This window comes from Lissotriton vulgaris, chromosome 7, assembly GCF_964263255.1.
Source record: "Lissotriton vulgaris chromosome 7, aLisVul1.2, whole genome shotgun sequence".
NCBI classification, from domain to species: domain Eukaryota; kingdom Metazoa; phylum Chordata; class Amphibia; order Caudata; family Salamandridae; genus Lissotriton; species Lissotriton vulgaris.
In genome coordinates, this window is record NC_141695.1 from 1,773,863,135 (window position 1) to 1,773,879,513 (window position 16,379).

General features: G+C 55.1%; 1 protein-coding gene across 2 annotated transcripts in view; it reads right to left on the reverse strand.

Annotated features, from left to right (window-relative positions):
• Positions 1 to 16,379, reverse strand: part of BCAM (basal cell adhesion molecule (Lutheran blood group)) — a 261,260-nt gene that overhangs the window by 90,369 nt on the left and 154,512 nt on the right. The gene's annotated exons all lie outside the window — the stretch shown is intronic.

Sequence of the window (16,379 nt, forward strand, 5' to 3'; positions counted from 1 at the left end):
TTCCTTGTGCTTGATCCACTATCCTCCAAACGAATAAAATGTAATGTAACTTGAACTTATATAGCGCAGACTGTCCCCCCACGGGTATCCTGGCGCGGGGACTTACTCTCTTTGTCAGTGTGCACATAGAAGAGCTGCCCGCAAGCATGGAGTACCTCGTATTACTCTTCCCACGGGAAGTCCTCGGCCAGACACCAAACGGTGAAGTCTTCTGTAGCCTCGAAGCTGGTCTGTGGCTGGCGGGCCCCGGTGGTGGCCCCGGTGATGGCCACGGTGGTGGCCCCGATGGCGGCCCCGGTGATGGCCCCGGTGATGGCCCCAGTGATGGCCCCGGTGATGGCCCCGGTGGTGGCCCCAGTGGTGGCCCCAGTGGTGGCCCCGGTGATGGCCCCAGTGATGGCCCCGGTGGTGGCCCCGATGGTGGCCCCGGTGATGGTCCAGGTGGTGGCCCCGGTGGTGGCCCCAGTGATGGCCCCGATGGTGGCCCCGGTGATGGTCCAGGTGGTGGCCCCGATGGTGGCCCCGGTGGTGGCCCCGATGGTGGCCCCGGTGGTGGCCCCAGTGATGGCCCCGATGGTGGCCCCGATGGTGGCCCCGGTGATGGCCCAGGTGGTGGCCCCGGTGATGGCCCTGGCCCTTTGGCACGGAGGGTAGACCCTACAAAGCTGGGAACTTTCCTTTCCCCTGTGACTTCTCTGTTAGTTATGAACTCCATCCGTGTCTTGCCCACGGTGGGGCTATAAAGACTAATGCCGCGTGGGACTATTCGCTCTTATTCATTACCTGCGATATATGTGGTATTGGGGGGAGGGTACGCACACCTTCCTGACCAGTCTATCGATCGACATTCCCCAGGAACAGATGTTGTGGGTTCCTGGATGCAAAGTTTTGACATCTTGCGGTTTCTGGCTTCATAAACAGATCTGTATCTGGCTTCCCTCGCCATACACTGCTGTTTCGGCTCATTTGTGAGACTGTCGCGAGTCTGCTTAATCTGGTTTTCTCTACAGTTTTTAGGTCCCGCCTGCACCACTGCTTGCTCTCTCGCTTACGAGAGTTATTGTACACAACAAGGGCCTTGCAGCCCGCCCAGTGCTCAACACTTGTTGGCTTCATTGTCACTCTTACTTGCTGCCTTCTAATTGGCCAGTGACAGCTGGTTTCGCTTTGTCTTCATGCGGCTGGAGCAAGGCCCAAGTACTGACTTCTTCAGCTCGATTTCTGTTCTTCCGCTGATCCCACTGTGATTGAGGCGCTGCCTTTATTCTCTCTTCCTCCTTTTATCCTTGTCATTTGGTTGCCATTTGTAGCTTTCTTTGACTGTGTCACAAGCACTTCAAAGAAGCCCTTTTCTTCTTTCACATGGATATTTACTGTGACAACAGATGTCATCGGATTCCAAATCTATGTTCACTGAGACATGGACTAGGTTTTTAGCAAAATGTTATTTATTTTTTATTTTTCACGCATTGGGGAGATGAGCTGGCTTGCTCAGAATCACAGCGGTGCTGTGCCAAGACCTAAAAAGCTTGGAAAAGCCAATGGATCTCGCCTCTGAGACCAGAGGCTCTGCCATCGCCTTTTGCTTATGCTGTACACGCGGTGCGGGACACTGCCAACTTTGGCAATGAATTGTACCAGGCTGCTTCGCAGCGTGGCTAAAAGGAATAATCCTAAAACGGGGACTATGATCCATCCAGCGCTAATGCACTTTATAAAAAAGAAAGTGCATTAGTCCTGGCTGTGTCTAAATGCTTTTTAAAATGAGTTTTATCCGCACATCAAACCATCAACGCTGCTGCACAGCACGGCTACAAAACATTACCAAAGCGCTCATAAGCAAGATCGATTGGTTTTGCCAACGCTTGTTATATCCGATAGGTGTAGTGCATCAAGGTTCTCTGTCTTTGGAAGGCGCATTTCCAAATGTCTTGAGATCGGGTTGACGGTGCATATGACCTCGTCCCTCCTTGCTAGTTAAGGTAAAAGATTGTGGTTGTGTTGTGTGTTACGGTTTGTGGCTCAAACATGTTTGCAATTGCACCGTCTCCATTGTTTTCCACAAGCCGAAGAGATTGAGGGTCTCCATGACTGTCCCCGTCCCATGTAGGACACATCTGTGGTGATGGCCACTTACGGAGCTGGTTGTTCAAAAGCTCTGCCAACTTCCCCCGCTCAGGTTCCACCGTCCCATGTCCTTCTGTCCCCTCGGTGTCTTCCCAACTCCCTGCTGCCTGTGACCACTGATTCTGTAGCTATTCTTGCATTGGCCCCACATGTAACTTGCCATTTGGGGTCAACGGTGCAGGCGGCCATCATGCCAGTCTGCTTGCCCGCTGTCCTCACTGTCCACGATTGTCTCTTCTGGTCAAGGCTCTTTCAATGCCCGCATCGTCTTGGTTGAGGGAAAGGCTTTGACATCCGGGGCATCGAGTCGTGATCCTAAAAAGATGGCATCTTTCTCTGGAATAGGTGAGGATTTTTCCAGATTTACGGTGCGTGCACGACCGTCTCAATGCTCCTTTGGCGTTGAGTGAACACGCTCGCTTTCACCAGCCAGTGTCTAGATTGGGGTACACATGTACCCCCTGCCTTCGCAGGTGTGCTGCGAATGAAATCAAACACTTCGTAAGCGCCTTGGGTGCTGACAGCGAACCAATGGAAGTACCTCGAACTGATAGTGCGACCGGTTCATGATCTGTAGTGCGTCCTGTTCACGAGTAATGTAAATGTAAATTGATACTTGTATAGCGCACTACTCACCCGCAAGGGTCTCAAGGCGCTTGTACGAATACCGCTGTGGAACCCATCCTGGCTTTCCCTGTGAGGCGTCCACTCCTGGGCACCCCCAAGGTGGAGGCCAGGCATCCTTAGCATTGTGGGGGCCGTTGTGGAGATTAAGCAAGCTATTGCCCAGAGTTGCAGAGTGGGACTCCATGATTGGAATAGGCACCGAGGCGAGAATTATCAGGTCCGTGGAATTTTGAGCCCAAGACCCACCGAGGCGGGGAATTGAACCCTGGTCCCGGGCCAGACCTCTGCATCAGGGTCTGCCGCTCTAACCATTGAGCCACACTTCTCCACAGTAGAAGTAAACAGGCATCTTTAAGGTCTACTGTTTCCATACAGTCATTTTTTCACCGGTTTGAGATTCTCTTTTAAATGTTATCTTGATTTTTTGAGTTTTTATGAATCTGTTAAAAACAAAAGGGTCCAAAATAGGTCTCAGAGCCTTGTCCAGCTTTGGTGGCATGAAATATACCGAGTGGACTCCCTGCCTGAGAACCGATTCCAGTACCTTTATTTTGCTTGTATTTGCAGGAACGAAGGTATCTCCGGCTGAAGACGTAGGAGCTCTTAGTTTGTATGTCGGGGTTCGTCACGCCCTCTGGATTTGCCTCGAAAGGACCACTGTGGATTTGTGGAAGGTTGCCACCCCGGTGGTGTTGATTCATGCGCCTCCGTTGGGCAGCATGATGTTTGCTGGGGACAACGATTGAAAAGCTTCCCTTCCAGATGGTCCAGTTTGTCCATGTCCCTGAAAGACCCCCAGTTTGTCCACGTCCCTCAAAGACCCCCAGTTTGTCCATGTCCCTCAAAGACCCCCAGTTTGTCCACGTCCCTCAAAGACCCACAGTTTGTCCATGTCCCCCTCCTCAAGGAACACCTCTTCCTCCCCTTCCAGTTCGTCCATGTCCCTCAAAGACCCCCAGTTTGTCCATGTCCCTCAAAGACCCCCAGTTTGTCCATGTCCCTGAAAGACCTCTAGTTTGTCCACGTCCCTCAAAGACCTCTAGTTTGTCCATGTCCCTCAAAGACCCCCAGTTTGTCCATGTCCCTCAAAGACCTCTAGTTTGTCCATGTCCCTCAAAGAGCCCCAGTTTGTCCATGTCCCTCAAAGACCCCCAGTTTGTCCACGTCCCCCTCCTCAAGGAACACCTCTTCCTCCCCTTCCAGTTCGTCCATGTCCCTCAAAGACCCCCAGTTTGTCCATGTTCCTCAAAGACCCCCAGTTTGTCCATGTTCCTCAAAGACCCCCAGTTTGTCCATGTCCCTCAAAGACCCCCAGTTTGTCCACGTCCCTCAAAGACCCCCAGTTCGTCCATGTCAATCAAAGGCCCCCAGTTTGTCCATTTTCCTCAAAGACCCCCAGTTTGTCCACGTCCCTCAAAGAGCCCCAGTTTGTCCATTTTCCTCAAAGACCCCCAGTTTGTCCACGTCCCTCAAAGAGCCCCAGTTTGTCCATGTCCCTCAAAGACCCCCAGTTTGTCCATGTCCCCCTCCTCAAGGAACACCTCTTCCTCCCCTTCCAGTTCGTCCATGTCCCTCAAAGACCCCCAGTTTGTCCATGTCCCCCTCCTCAAGGAACACCTCTTCCTCCCCTTCCAGTTCGTCCATGTCCCTCAAAGACCCCCAGTTTGTCCACGTCCCTCAAAGACCCCCAGTTCGTCCATGTCCCTCAAAGACCCCCAGTTTGTCCATTTTCCTCAAAGACCCCCAGTTTGTCCACGTCCCTCAAAGAGCCCCAGTTTGTCCATGTCCCTCAAAGACCCCCAGTTTGTCCATGTCCCCCTCCTCAAGGAACACCTCTTCCTCCCCTTCCAGTTCGTCCATGTCCCTCAAAGACCCCCAGTTTGTCCATGTCCCCCTCCTCAAGGAACACCTCTTCCTCCCCTTCCAGTTCGTCCATGTCCCTCAAAGACCCCCAGTTTGTCCATGTTCCTCAAAGACCCCCAGTTTGTCCACGTCCCTCAAAGACCCCCAGTTCGTCCATGTCCCTCAAAGACCCCCAGTTTGTCCATTTTCCTCAAAGACCCCCAGTTTGTCCACGTCCCTCAAAGAGCCCCAGTTTGTCCATTTTCCTCAAAGACCCCCAGTTTGTCCACGTCCCTCAAAGACCCCCAGTTTGTCCATGTCCCTCAAAGACCCCCAGTTTGTCCACGTCCCTCAAAGACCCCCAGTTTGTCCACGTCCCTCAAAGACCCCCAGTTTGTCCACGTCCCTCAAAGAGCCCCAGTTTGTCCATGTCGCCCTCCTCAAGGAACACCTCTTCCTCCCCTTCCAGTTCGTCCATGTCCCTCAAAGAGCCCCAGTTTGTCCATTTTCCTCAAAGACCCCCAGTTTGTCCACGTCCCTCAAAGACCCGCAGTTTGTCCATGTCCCTCAAAGACCCCCAGTTTGTCCACGTCCCTCAAAGACCCCCAGTTTGTCCATGTCCCCCTCCTCAAGGAACACCTCTTCCTCCCCTTCCAGTTCGTCCATGTCCCTCAAAGACCCCCAGTTTGTCCATGTCCCCCTCCTCAAGGAACACCTCTTCCTCCCCTTCCAGTTCGTCCATGTCCCTCAAAGAGCCCCAGTTTGTCCATGTCCCTCAAAGACCCCCAGTTTGTCCATGTCCCCCTCCTCAAGGAACACCTCTTCCTCCCCTTCCAGTTCGTCCATGTCCCTCAAAGACCCCCAGTTTGTCCATGTCCCCCTCCTCAAGGAACACCTCTTCCTCCCCTTCCAGTTCGTCCATGTCCCTCAAAGACCCCCAGTTTGTCCATGTTCCTCAAAGACCCCCAGTTTGTCCACGTCCCTCAAAGACCCCCAGTTCGTCCATGTCCCTCAAAGACCCCCAGTTTGTCCATTTTCCTCAAAGACCCCCAGTTTGTCCACGTCCCTCAAAGAGCCCCAGTTTGTCCATTTTCCTCAAAGACCCCCAGTTTGTCCACGTCCCTCAAAGACCCCCAGTTTGTCCATGTCCCTCAAAGACCCCCAGTTTGTCCACGTCCCTCAAAGACCCCCAGTTTGTCCACGTCCCTCAAAGACCCCCAGTTTGTCCACGTCCCTCAAAGAGCCCCAGTTTGTCCATGTCGCCCTCCTCAAGGAACACCTCTTCCTCCCCTTCCAGTTCGTCCATGTCCCTCAAAGAGCCCCAGTTTGTCCATTTTCCTCAAAGACCCCCAGTTTGTCCACGTCCCTCAAAGACCCGCAGTTTGTCCATGTCCCTCAAAGACCCCCAGTTTGTCCACGTCCCTCAAAGACCCCCAGTTTGTCCACGTCCCTCAAAGAGCCCCAGTTTGTCCATGTCGCCCTCCTCAAAGAGCCCCAGTTTGTCCACGTCCCTCAAAGACACCCAGTTTGTCCATGTCGCCCTCCTCAAAGAGCACCTCTTCCTCCCCTTCCTGTGGTCCAGCTGTGGTCCAGCTGTAGTTCGTCGCTCAGACTGCTCTTCTTTCTCCAGTGTTTTTCCCTGAGAGGCTTTAAAGGGATTTAAAGTTTGAGAGGTGAGCCGGAATCCTCCTTTTTCTGGAGGATCGCTGCCAGTTCGGCTTTGAAGCCCTTCATTCTCTTGACCTCGAGCGCCCTTTGCTTGGTGTCCATGGTGGGCACCGCCTTTCTCTTTGGGGGTCAGATCTTGGGTTTGCTCTTCTCTACTCTTTCGGTCTTGATCACTTCTTGGCGTCAACGAAGCATCCATGGGACATTCTCTCGTGGAGTCTCTTTGTTGGGATCCGGGGGTGAGGGGTGGGCTTTTGGTCTCCGCTTCCCTTTGCTTGTCAAGGGAAGCGGTGTCGAGAGTGTCTTTTGGAACCTCGAGTCTAAATGCTTCAGCTCAAACCCACTGTGTTTCTGTAGGGTTACCTCAATAGATGTTTTGTGGTTAGTTTCTGGTTTGACGACATCCCTTCGACTTGGGATCATTCTCCTTGTCCCACCTCTGTGTCCTGAACATTTTCATCATCGCTGGACAACCCAGGTCTCTCGGGGAAAGGTTTTCTTTCTTCGGTGACTGCCTTGTGGCGTAATGTGGCCAATCGTGATGTTCGTGTGTTCTAAGAGCGTAAGGCTGAAAATCAGCACACACCTCACACCTTTCTGTGCAGAAGTTCCAGACCTTGAGGCTGTCCTTTTAGAAAATGTATGGCGGCGCTTGCGACGAAATCCTAAAGGATATTTCCTTCATTTCCTTCCATGCTTCCAGCCCCACCCTCCACCCCGGCTGCTCTTTCTTCGACCGCGCCACAGATCACTCCAGTGGTGCAGTTACTTTTTCCAGTGACCATCTGTGCGTCTTCACGGTCTTCAACTGTTATTTCCTTTATAGTTGTTTGTTCAATGTTTTCCTGCGGTTCATCAAATTCTCTTCAATCTTCTTCGATATCAGTAAAGCTCCTGTTTCTGCTTCCGGGTCAAACTGCAGAAGAAATAATCTGAAGATGGCGACCATGCACAGGGGCTTCCGGGCGTTTGTCTGATGTCAGAAGGGGACAGACCTACCACCAAATGGGAACTGACGACACCCAAAAACAACCAAAGAGAGAAAGAGGATGAAAAGAGAAGATCTCCTGACCCAACCACTAGATGGCGGAATAATGCTCAGCATGTGAATCTAGAAAAGATTCACACTGCAAAGGAACAAGTAACCGATCTTCGGTGACGCTCTTTCTGGTGGTACTCCAACTGCAGATTCCTCACTTGTTTTGTTTCCCTGGACACAAAACTGGACTCAGAACTCTAGTAGCACTCGCTCCTGTGCGTTGACAGGTGATGCTACTCGACTCTGCAGCCGCCTTGCAATGTCTCACAGAGATGGCATTGGCTGTATATAGATGCCACCCCAGCACGCTGACGTCCATGTTCTTTTTCAACTAGTCAGTGTCTTGCGATGCTGATGAAACTTGAGAGATAGCAAACATGGCAAAGTACCACACCTTATGTGGGACATTTTTGAATCCTAAAAGTCCATTTCACAGAATGAGAAAGAGAAATGGTGACAAATGAACTGCTGCTAAATAAATAGAGGATCCACCAGAAATAGCGTTACTGAAGGTACGTAACTTCTCCTTCTGATCAATACTTTGATCCGCAGAGTCCTCCCCTTCTGAATCAATAACAAAACAGCATCTCTTACAGGTGGAGGGTGCGAGAAGTGGACTTTACACTGGAAGACCTGTAAAGTGACCACCTGGCCATGCTTGAGAATGGAAAGACCCGAAGAGCCTCCTGCCATCAAACGAGTGCAGTCTCGCCTCCTCCTGAGAAGGATGTGGGAAGAATCATCCCCGCCACATGCAGAAGAGGGACACCACTGATGACCCCAAGGAGGTCCACAGCATCAACTTGTCCAAAGAGAAGGAAGTATAGAGGAGTGACACTGACATTACACGTGGAACTAATGACAGCTGGGAAAACAATCCTAACGTTGACCAGCTCCAGGGCCAACGGTGCACAGTCTGAAGGGGGCACATCAAAGATGTGACGAGCTAGGGCGCCCTGGTAGGGTGTGGACAGAATGCCATCTCCTCAAAGGCACTACTGCATGCAACGCGCATTACAACGCCCATTACAACGCCCTGGCAGTGAAGGCGGGAAAGGAGGTCCCCTTCTTATTGAAGCCACCCACACTTGAGGGCCCACTCATTGGCTCCTGGGGTCTCATGACTATGTATATAACACAGCCCCTACCTGGCACAATAAACCCATTCAAGTTGATGGCCGGATGATACTGTGGAAGGAGTATGGACCGGGCGACCGTGGCATTCACACAATAGGTCAACTGTGGCATGTGGCCGGCCTCCAATCCTTTCATGATCTACGAACCAAAGTGATCCTTGAGGCGCAGTATCTGTGGAACTAACTCCAACTGGAGCCCTGCTTGCAAGGTGCCAGATTACCACTGGACATAGGGGTCCTTTCTGGACTGTACTCTGTGTCGCTCGATAGCCTGCACTTACGACCAGTCCGGATCCCTCCGAGATAAATGGCAGAGACGGCTGGGGAGAGAATACTCCGACACAGAGTGCTTCAAGATGTTGGACTCACAGGTCAGGGCGGCGAAGCCCGGAGCAAGTTTAGTTTCTTTAAATTACTGCAGGGCTGGCACTGGTCCCCACATAAAGACTGCCGGTGGCCAACCGAGCACCCTTGGGAACCCACCGGAGTCTGACCATCCGGCTGGTGACATCTTACGCTTGATGCACTCCTGCCCCTCTCTGCAAATCTTTTGGTGTCGAGTCCTAAATGCCATGATCTCCAGCAGAGTCCTCGACTCATGGCCAACGGGGCCACTGATGTTTCTTCATGATACGCGGGCAGAAATGGATCCTGATAATCGTGAAAAGCAGTGGGTAGATACGGCGCGGTTTGTGGCCACAGTGGCTATCTTCACCGATGGAAACAGAGGGTGCCCCCTACCCAGTCTGACGGTATCCATGAGGGAAGGAAAGGCCTCCTTGGGCACGGCCGCCTCCTAAGCTTTGGACGGATGCTGCTGGCTTTTCAACTCTGAGAGTGAGAGCACGGAGGCCGCCAACGAGACCTCCATGCCGGCTCGAAACCGTATATGTTTGATTCCTTGTAAGTCCCCAGTATACGGTACCCAGGGGCCCGAGGCCTGTAAGTTAGAGGGTCTCACCTGGACTGCAGCACTGGTTGTCCCACCCTAGGTGTGATCAAGGTCAATCTTGAGGCTGCAGATTGGAAGGGCAGTATCAAACGGCTAACTCAACGTTTGCCATTTAAAGGAACGGCAAAGCCCAACCCTCTCTTTTTAAAGTAGGTAAGTCACCCCTAAGGTAAAAACTGCAATTGAAATTTTTACTGTGGAAAAGGCTAATAGCCACATTGGCGAGTGCAGAGCTACAGGCTGACACAGCAGCCCTGCTCCCGTCTGTCTGGGGCTACTATAGGTGATGCTGTAAGGTACCAAACAACTCGTTGCATTAAGCACGACTTGATGTCCAAGTCCACAATATTGTAACATGATGCAGAGTGCAACTCCCACTTTACTGCCCTAAATCCCCTGTGCCGGGCCACGGTTGCACACGAGGCCTGCCGCAGACACAGCTTTCTGCCCGCCTGGGGAGACGGGTGATTGACTCTGGAAAGGACACAATGGAGGCCTGTCCAGAAGAGAGGAGTTACCTCTCCCTGGCAGGAAGCCACATGTGAGCCCAAAAGGTGAGCTTCAAAGGAGAAGCCGCCTTTGAAGGGAAAATGGTAAACACTTGGGAGAGAGGCTGCTCGACTGTTCAAACAGACATGCTGGCACTCAGGAAGGAGAGGGGAAACCAGCTGTCAATCCAGTTTCTGAGGGGCTTGTCGCCCCCTTGTGAGCCACACCTCTGGGGATAGGCTGCGGAGGGGTTCTGCCATATTGGAAGTGGGCAGAAGGGTGCATCCTGAGATGGCCAGATGCCACACTTTGCAGAAAATGGCCATCAGGATGGAGGAAACCTGATAGCCCATAGGCTACCAACCTCATCCTACCCTGGGGACATTGGCTGAGCATAAAAACTGTGCCTGTGGCACTGAGAACTCGGATCTCATTGGACTGGAGAAAAGAACAGAAGAAGGAGTGCCCCGCTGCAACAAGGACCCTGTCAAGAGAGGCTGCACCGGCGAGGACTGCACCTGCTGCACCGAGGGACCAGCAACAAGAGGCTGCACCGACGAGGACTGCACCTGCTGCACCGAGAGACCAGCAACAAGAGGCTGCACCGGCGAGGACTGCACCTGCTGCACCGAGGGACCAGCAACAAGAGGCTGCACCGACGAGGACTGCACCTGCTGCACCGAGGAACCAGCAAAGAGAGGCTGCACCGACGAGGACTGCACCTGCTGCACCGAGGGACCAGCAACAAGAGACTGCACCGGCGAGGACTGCACCAAGGGACCTGCAAAGAGAGGCTGCACCGACGAGGACTGCACCTGCTGCACCGAGGGACCAGCAACAAGAGGCTGCACCGACGAGGACTGCACCTGCTGCACCGAGAGACCAGCAACAAGAGGCTGCACCGGCGAGGACTGCACCTGCTGCACCGAGGGACCAGCAACAAGAGGCTGCACCGACGAGGACTGCACCTGCTGCACCGAGAGACCAGCAACAAGAGGCTGCACCGGCGAGGACTGCACCTGCTGCACCGAGGGACCAGCAACAAGAGGCTGCACCGATGAGGACTGCACCTGCTGCACCGAGGAACCAGCAAAGAGAGGCTGCACCGACGAGGACTGCACCTGCTGCACCGAGGGACCAGCAACAAGAGACTGCACCGGCGAGGACTGCACCGAGGGACCTGCAAAGAGAGGCTGCACCGACGAGGACTGCACCTGCTGCACCGAGGGACCAGCAACAAGAGACTGCACCGGCGAGGACTGCACCTGCTGCACCGAGGGACCAGCAACAAGAGGCTGCACCAACGAGGACTGCACCTGGTGCACTGAGGGACCAGCGAAGAGAGGTTGCACCGAGAAGGACTGCACCTGCTGCACCGAGGGACCAGCAAAGAGAGGCTGCACCGGCGAGGACTGCACCTGCTGCACCGAGGGACCAGCAAAGAGAGGCTGCACCGACGAGGACTGCACCTGCTGCACCGAGGGACCAGCAACAAGAGGCTGCACCGACGAGGACTGCACCTGCTGCACCGAGGGACCAGCAACAAGAGGCTGCACCAACGAGGACTGCACCTGGTGCACTGAGGGACCAGCGAAGAGAGGTTGCACCGAGAAGGACTGCACCTGCTGCACCGAGGGACCAGCAAAGAGAGGCTGCACCGGCGAGGACTGCACCTGCTGCACCGAGGGACCAGCAAAGAAAGGCTGCACCGACGAGGACTGCACCTGCTGCACCGAGGGACCAGCAAAGAGAGGCTGCACCGACGAGGACTGCACCTACTGCACCGAAGGACCAGCAACAAGAGGCTGCACCGACGAGAACTGCACCTGCTGCACTGAGGGAACAGCAAAGAGGCTGCACTGACAAGGACTGAACCTGCTGCACCGAGGGACCAGCAAAGGGAGGCTGCACCGACGAGGACTGCACCTGCTGAACCGACGAGGACTGCACCTGCTGCACCGAGGGACCTGCAAAGAGAGGCTGCACCTGCTGCACTGAAGGACCAGCAAAGGGAGGCTGCACCGACGAGGACTGCACCTGCTGCACCAAGAACCAGCAAAGAGAGGCTGCACCGACGAGAACTGCCCTGCTGCAACAAGGACCCTGTCAAGAGAGGCTGCACCGGCGAGGACTGCACCTGCTGCACCGAGGGACCAGCAACAAGAGGCTGCACCGACGAGGACTGCACCTGCTGCACCGAGAGACCAGCAACAATAGGCTGCACCGACGAGGACTGCACCTGCTGCCCCAAGGGACCAGCAAAGGGAGGCTGCACCGACGAGGACTGCACCTGCTGCACCGAGGGACCAGCAAAGAGAGCCTGCACTGACGAGGACTGCCCTGCTGCACCAAGGGACCAGCAACAAGAGGCTGCACCGACGAGGACTTCACCTGCTGCACCGAGGGACCAGCAAAGGGAGGCTGCACCGACGAAGACTGCACCTGCTACACCAAGGGACCAGCAACAAGAGGCTGCACCGACATGGACTGCACCTGCTGCACCGAGGACCAGCAAAGAGAGGCTGCACCGATGAGGACTGCACCTGCTGCACCAAGAACCAGCAAAGAGAGGCTGCACCGACGAGGACTGCACCTGCTGCACCGAGGGACCAGCACCGAGAGGCTGCACCGACGAGGACTGCACCTGCTGCACCAAGAACCAGCAAAGAGAGGCTGCACCGACGAGGACTGCACCTGCTGCACCGAGGGACCAGCACCGAGAGGCACAGACGAGGACTGCACCTGCTACACCAAGGGACCAGCAGAGGGAGGCTGCACCGACGAAGACTGCACCTGCTGCACTGAGGGACCAGCAAAGAGGCACCGACGAGGACTGCACCTGCTGTACTGAGGGGCCAGGAAAGAGAGGCTGTACCGACGAGGACTGCACCGGCTGCACCGAGGGACCAGCAAAGAGAGGCTGCACTGACGCGGACTGTCCTGCTGCACCGAGGACTCTGTGAAGAGAGGCTGCACCACCGAGGACTTGACCTGCTGCACTGAGGACCCTGTGAATAGAGGCTGCACTGGCAAGGACTGCACCTGGTGCACTGAGGGACCAGCAAAGAGAGGCTGCACTGACAAGGACTGAACCTGCGGAACTGAAGGACCAGCAAAGAGAGGCTGCACCGACGCGGTGCACAGAGGAACCAACAAACAGAGGCTGCTCCAACGAGGACTGCCCTGCTGCACCGAGGACCCTGTGAAGAGAGGCTGCACCGACGAGGACTGCCCTGCTGCACCAAGGGACCAGCAAAGAGAGGCTGCACCGACGAGGACTGCCCTGCTGCACCGAGGGACCAGCAAAGAGAGGCTGCACTGGTGAGGACTGCCTTACTGCACCGAGGGACCTGCAAAGAGAGGCACCGATGAGGACTGCACCTGCTGCACCAAAGGACCAGCAAGGAGAGGCTGCACCGACGAGGACTGCACCTGCTGCACCGAAGGACCAGCAAAGAGAGGCTGCACCAACGAGGACTGCACCTGCTGCACCGAGGGACCAGCATAGAGAAGCTACACCGACGAGGACTGCACCAAAGGACCAGCAAAGAGAGGCTGCACCGACGAGGATTGCACCTGCTGCACCGAGGGACCAGAAAAGAGGCTGCACCGACTAGGACTGCACCTGCTGCACCGAGGGACGAGCAAAGAGGGGCTGCACCGACGAGGACTGAACCTGCTGCACCGAGGGACCAGCAAAGAGGCACCGACGAGGACTGCACCTACTGCACCGAAGAACCAGCAAACAGAGGCTGCACCGACGAGGACTGCACCTACTGCACCGAAGAACCAGCAAAGAGAGGCTGCACCGACGAGGACTGCACCTGCTGCACCGAGAGACCAGCATAGAGAGGCTGCACCGACGAGGACTGCACCTGCTGCACCGAGGGACCAGCATAGAGAGGCTGCACCGGCGAGGACTGCACCTGCTGCACTGAGGGACCAGTAAAGAGGTTGCACCGACAAGGACTGCCCCTGCTGCACCCAGGGACCAGCAAAGAGAGGCTGCACCGACGAGGACTGCACCTGCTGCACCGAGGGACCAGCAAAGAGAGGCTGCACCAACGAGGACTGCACCTGCTGCACCGAGGGACCAGCGGAGAGAGGCTGCACCAACGAGGACTGCACCTGCTGCACAGAGGGACCAGCAGAGAGAGGTTGCACCGACGAGGACTGCACCTGCTGCACCGAGGGACCAGCAAAGGGAGGCTGCACCGACGAGGACTGCACCTGCTGCACCGAGGGACCAGCAAAGAGAGGCTGCACCAACGAGGACTGCACCTGCTGCACCGAGGGACCAGCGGAGAGAGGCTGCACCAACGAGGACTGCACCTGCTGCACAGAGGGACCAGCAGAGAGAAGCTGCACCGACGAGGACTGCACCTGCTGCACCGAGGGACCAGCGGAGAGAGGCTGCACCAACGAGGACTGCACCTGCTGCACCGAGGGACCAGCAAAGAGAGGCTGCACCGACGAGGACTGCACCTGCTGCACCGAGGGACCAGCAAAGAGAGGCTGCACCGACGCAGGCTGCACCTCCTGACCCTGGTGGCTAGAAAACAAGAAGGGACTGTGCCTGCTGTGTCCAGCTCATGGAGAAGAAGTCTCTCGAGCACAGACGCAGCAGGAGACTCCACGGGTCATTTGGAAGAACTCCTGTTCGCAGCACAGGGCCACAACAGCTGGGCGCGCCTGCCAAGGCATGTTGGTAGCCCAGATTTTTGCACTGCTACCACTCGTTGCCAAGTAGCACCAGGGACCCGTATCTGATGCTCGAAGTTACCTCCGAATTTGCTGGGCCTAGGAGAGTCACTCGAGCACAGCTTAAATGCGATACAGGGTGACTGGTCCCAGTGGTGACTGGACTTGACCCAGGGATGAGAGGACATCAGGAGACATCAACCCCTGAGGCCAGGACCTTCTCACAACGTTCATGGACTGAGGAGTAGCCGCATAAAGGCCTCAGTGACTGTAATTCATCCACAGCATCCTTGAGCCTCTTCAGCATCCTGCATCCCTCGCATCAGGACCACGCTATAGGAATCCATTACAAGAAGACCCATCGACCGCGTCACATCCACAGCGTCCTTGAGCATCTTCAGCATCCTTCATCCCTTGCATCAGGACCACTCCAATGATTCGCCCCCCGACACCGGATCAGCATCCACAGCGTCCTTGAGCATCTTCAGCATCCTGCATCCCTCGCATCAGGACCACTCCCATGATTCCCCCCTGACACCAGCTCAGCATCCTTGAGCCTCTTCAGCATCCTGTATCCCTTGCATCAGGACCACTTCCATAGGAACCTACAGAAAGAGGCCAGAGGTGCCCGGAACTGACTGAGGACGGCTTCTCTCGCAGAGGAAACGGTTTCCAAAGACCTTGCTGGTCCCCTGACAGACCCCTCGCTGGAATTGACCACCTAACGTAACTAAAAGTAACTGTGGTGATACTTATCCCAGTTTTTCTTCAAAACGTTTCATTGGATCGATCAACACTTGCTCACAGTAAAGTGAAAAAGTGCGTATTTACTATACTTTGTAACTGCTGTATCTTCAGACTTTGTATAGTACTTTGTATACTTTGGAAACCTACAGTGGATCTTTATTGTTACGGAATCTAAAAAGATATAAAAATACAGTCTATGTTTATAAATTGGTGTTGGATTCCTGGAGTGTCTTGATTTCCTCCTCAAGTGTTTTGCTGCTGTTTAAATGCTCAGCACCTGTTCCTCTGTGTGAGCCTGGCTGCTCAGAGCCACAGCTACCGAGGGCGGAGCTAAGGGTTATTGCAGGAGCCCGGGCAGCTTTCCTGACGCTGCAGGCCTCATACGTATGCTGAGAATGCCAGTTCCTCTGTGCAGTAACTTCTACTCAGCTCCTCCCTGGGACAGATGGCAGGGCAGTGATGATCCCGCTGTGGATGTGGTAAGGCGGCTGTCTCCGCAGGACCAAACGCAAGCATATCACCTAGGTAAGCTTTCATCTAGAGGCCCCAGCAGTCTTCCTAGCGTCGCGGGCTGTGCGGTCATTGGTGGGCGCAGTGCTGTGCTACGGATTGCCCATGTTTCTCGCCCAGGCCGCACCACTTTTCTGGGATCAGTGGTTCAGCATGCGTCAGTCACAGCTGGGAGCGTGAAACGCTTCACGGTGTCCGCTATGTGGGAACCGCTCTGCCATGCTCCTTGCGGGTTGCTTCATTGGGGGAGGGCGCCTCACCCCTTCTATTTCACGCTATGGCGGGCTGGGTCAGCTTATTGGTGCCGCATCATGCAGTCGACATGGTGGTGTGCGTGTGTTCGTCAGACTTCTGCGGGTCATGCGCGGTGTGCTGGCCTCATAAGCGTCCTGCTGACAGCGCTATACAGGCTTATTTCTGCGTCTCACCTGTTTGCTGAGCTTCAGAGTTGGTGGATGGCAGTTGGGCATCGGACCGACAATAGGAGACTGACAGTCTCTTCTCTTCCACCGACCGATCGGTCAGGACTGGTGGCGGCTGC